At 40.2% G+C, this 4,573-nt stretch overlaps 1 long non-coding RNA gene across 1 annotated transcript; it reads right to left on the reverse strand.

The window, feature by feature from the left end:
* Positions 1 to 545: 545 nt before the first annotated feature.
* On the reverse strand, positions 546 to 3,711 carry LOC309611925. Its single transcript, XR_014234844.1, has 2 exons — positions 3,488 to 3,711; positions 546 to 3,111 (listed from the first exon to the last, which is right to left on the reverse strand). It is a non-coding gene; the product is annotated as an uncharacterized lncRNA (long non-coding RNA).
* Between the last annotated feature and the right edge of the window lie 862 nt (positions 3,712 to 4,573).

Below are 4,573 nucleotides of genomic sequence, written 5' to 3' on the forward strand. Positions count from 1 at the left end.
ACACAGCAACTGTGTGCCTGAGCTGAGAAGGTAGAAAGTGGAGTCCTGGGATTGGGAATCTATAGGGCAGTGCACAGAAGAAGAGGTTTCTGGGCAGATTGGAGACCCTAGATGTCTGTGCAGGGGCTCACTGCAGTCCAGTGGATAAAGGCTGCCCAGTGCACGCCCAGGAAATGTTCCCGAAGGCTGAGCAGGACTGAGAACAGAACGGAGATGCTGAGGTCAGGTGTACCCTCCCAGTGGAGAGACCTCACTGAGCACATCAGGCATCAGGTTAAGACCCCGGCAAGTCTGTGTACTAGGTGTAGGGATCATGTCCTAGAAAAAGCACTGGCAAACGACAAGCATAAGCAATGTGGGGTGGATATATAAATACAACACAAAGAAGACTTCAAGGCAAGAAGTATTACTGGAGACAAATAAGGGACATTACATAATGGTAATGGAGTCAGTTCATCTAGAAGACAGCAACCAAGTATGTTTATGCACTCAGAGCAGTACTTTAAAATACATGAAGCAGTGATTCAGTTATATATATATATATATATATATATATATATATATATATATATATATATATATATATATATATACATACACACACACACATATACATATATATTCTTTTTTAGATTCTTTTCCCTTATAGATTATTACAAAATATTAAGTATAGTTCCCTGTGATATACAGTAGGTCCTTGTTGGTTATCTATTTTTTATTTATAGTAGTGTGTGTATGTTAATATCAACTGTGTTGTACACCTGAAACTAACACAACATTGTAAATCAACTATACTTCAATAAATATATATATAGAAATAATATACATGAAGCAAAACTGACACAACTAAAAGAAGAAATAGAGAAGTCCACATCATATTTGGATATTTTACACTTCACTCTCAGTAATTTACAGAACAAGATAAAACATTAATAAGTATATAGATATGAATGACAATATTCCACACTGGAATAAAATTAGAATTCAATAATAATAAGAGACCTAGAAAATCTCCAAGTATTTTAACATTAAACAATCCAAGATGTGGGTTAAAAAGAAAATCACAAGGAGAATAAGATTATACTTTAACATAATTATAATAAAAATACAATACATCAACATTTGTGGAATTCTGCTAAAGAAGTGCTTAGAGGAACATTTATAGATTTACATGCTTAGATTAGAAAATAATAGTTTAAAAACTGACGATCTATGTTTTCATCTAAAGATGCCAGAAAAATAAGAGCAATTTAAACACAAAATAAGTAGAATGAAGAATATACTAAAGATAAAAACAGAGATCAGTAAAATAGAATACAGTCAGGTAATAAAAATAGAGATAATTAACAAGTTCAAAAGTTAACTCTATGATGACTGATCAAGCAGAAATGCTTAAGAAAAAAAACAGGTAAACACAAATTACCAATATCAGGCATGGAAAAGGAAATATCATGCCACATCCTACAGAAATTTCAAAGATAATTATTCAGTATCATAATTTTATATGAATAAATTTTAACAACCTATGCTAAATAAATGAATGTATTGAAAAAACAATTTACCAAAACTGACACAAGAAGAAATAAAATCAGAATCGCTCTATACTTACTGAACTATCAAGTATGCATTAAGAAAGAAAAAGAACCTCGTTACAAAGAAAACTTCAGGTACAAAAGTTTTACCGATCAAATCTATCAAAAATTAGTAGAGATAATACCAATCTTCCACAAAGGTTTTCAGGAAATAAAGAAGGGAAAACTTGCGCTAGTTCTTTTTACAGAGCCAACTTAAATCTGACACAAAAATACTTAAAATGAACTTAGAAGAAAAGATCATTAAATATCTTTTCTGTAGTTATCTGTAGTAGTTATCTTTTCCAATAACTACTGTAAACATACATACCAAAATCCTTAATTTAATATCAGCAAACAAACAAGTGTGGCTTATCCCATGAATGTAAGGTAGGTAAAACAGTCAAGAAATCAATAATGGCAAGTCACTGCTTCAATAGAATAAAAAATGAAAAACATAAACTTATGATTATCTCAATAAATACAGAAAATTCATATAAGATAATTCTGCTCATATTTATGATAAAACCTCACAGTCAATTAGGAATACAGGGATCTCCTTCAGCCTGATAAAAGGCACCTGCCAAAAGTCTGCAGGCAACATCATAATTAATGGTGAAATACTAAAAGTGGTTCCTCTGAGATGAGGCCAAGGCAAGGATAGTCAACCTCAATGCTTCTATTTAACATTTTATTGGATACCAGCCAGTGCAGTGCAGAAAATAAGTGAGTCAAGATAACCTGTTTGGAAATGAAGAAAAAAACCCTGTCTTTGTCATAGTTGACTTGTTTGGTTGTCTGCTTTGTTTGGGGTTGTATATCACCCTCCCCATCTAAGCCTCATCCTGGACTTTAAAAAAGCCCATGCCAAGTTTACCTCTTCCCTGGAGGTGAGGTGAGGCTGCAGAAGCCTTTCTGACACATTCAGTGCCCCCGCTGACCCTCACACACCTGAGGTCCGCTGACCCTTCTCACACTGTCACCCTCTCCTTCTCTCTCTCCCTCTAACCCACAGCCCTCATTCCTTCTTTTATATACCTTAAGAGTGACTCTAAAAAATCACGCATATTCCTCAGTGTCTGTCTGCCTTGTCTCCGTCTATTAGAATGCACTTTCCACAAGGCCTGGTACTGCTTTAATAGTTTGGTTGGATGATGCTTCTCAAGGGCCTGGAACAGCGTCTGACACGTAGTGGGCTCTCAGTAATTTTATGCTGAATGAACAAATTCATGAATGAATGGGGTGGACATGGAGACCAACATCGCCCTGCAAGGGCCAAAGCACAGTGGTTCTGTTGAAAAAGAAGCTGAAATGTAGCGTGCAGTTCATTCAGTTAGAGCCCTACAATAGGTCTGCACTGATCCAGACTGGGAAGCCTGGGCTGACTAAGCACTTGGGGAGAATAGATCCATGGGCAGACCAATTCCCACCTGCCTCTGCTGTGCTGCTCTCGGCTGGCTTCCACTTACCGATTCAGTTTCATGTCGGGGTGCAGAATCGTTACATCTTTGGAGGGTGTCTTGGGACCTGGAGTTGCAGCCTGTGTTTTTACTTAGCAGAATTTTTTTTTTTTTTTTAAGAATAAAGCATATATTTCCATTGTTCTGTTCTACTTTTTTTTATAGTAATCTTTTATTTATTTATTTATTTTTATATTTATTTTTGGCTGTGTTGGGTCTTCGTTTCTGTGCGAGGGCTTCTTCTAGTTGCGGCAAGCGGGGGCCACTCTTCATCACGGTGCGCGGGCCTCTTCACTATCGTGGCCTCTCTTGTTGCGGAGCACAGGCTCCAGACGCGCAGGCTCAGTAGTTGTGGCTCACGGGCCTAGTTCCTTCGCGGCATGTGGGATCTTCCCAGACCAGGGCTCGAACCCGTGTCCCCTGCATTGGCAGGCAGATTCTCGACCACTGCGCCACCAGGGAAGCCCCTTAGCAGAATTTTTAATCCACAACTTCCAGGAGCCGTGGAGACCCTGCTGAGTGGCACACACCTACCAGGCACCAACAGGCCCTGGTATAAAGATATTCACGAGGTGATTTTCTCTAGCACGTAGCTGCACACCCCATTTCTCCGTAGGCATGCGGAAGCATGAAAGCCCCGGCCACCACAGAGAATACCAAAGACCTTTTCTCTGTGGCTTTGTCCCGACAGGCAGTCCCCAGTAACAAAGAGGTCTTTCAAGCTGTCCTGTTTTGGAGTCAGGCAGATTCTTTTCTGGGCAAGGCTTACAACACTGAGAAGGTGACTGCAGAGTTGGGCACCTGTCTCTAACCACAGCATCAGTGACTTCGGGAGGACTTGGGGTAATTAACAGTCCCTGGCTGTCAGACACCAGCTCGTTAACACTTATAGCTACGTTCTCTGAAGGCTGCAGCCGCATTCCTTTATATTCATGTATTCTTTCCCCTGCTGTTCTGAGAATACCCAAGCTGCAAACTCTTGCAAAGGATGCTTGTATTAAAGCATTATTTTTGTTCCCACTCCCTGGAGCTTCTTTTATAATTTAAGGTATGAAGCCTTTGTCGTTTCTACTCAAAAGGAGCTGGGTTCAGAGTAAAGACCCCAGGAGGGTTTTCAGTCTGACATGACAACACTCCTTGCTGCTATCCGGACCCTGTGTCCTATGTATGCTGGCAAATGTGACAGTGACGAAGGAGATATGGATTGTTCATGCAGTTGCTGGGCTAATGCAGAGATCTCTGGACCCTGGACCCAGGATGGAAATAACAATTTAGGGAGTAGAATATCAGTGCAGATGTCAAGGAAGAAGGTGTCAGGTTGGAGCTGGACTCTGCCCCACGGTTAGGTTTCACTCTTCACGCAACAACTGCTTCCTGAGTGCACAGTAATGCAGGTCCTGGGCTGGGTGCTGGACAATCAGGCATCACCCTGCTCTCAGGGAGGTGGCTGCTCAAGGCTGGGTCTTCCCATTTTGTGCACTCTATTCTCTATCAATGCATTTGCTCCTGTTCCCAGTGACTTTCACTTTCAATCATAAGCAC

Source organism: Balaenoptera borealis (assembly GCF_965194805.1).
Source record: "Balaenoptera borealis genome assembly, chromosome: 15".
Taxonomy (NCBI): domain Eukaryota; kingdom Metazoa; phylum Chordata; class Mammalia; order Artiodactyla; family Balaenopteridae; genus Balaenoptera; species Balaenoptera borealis.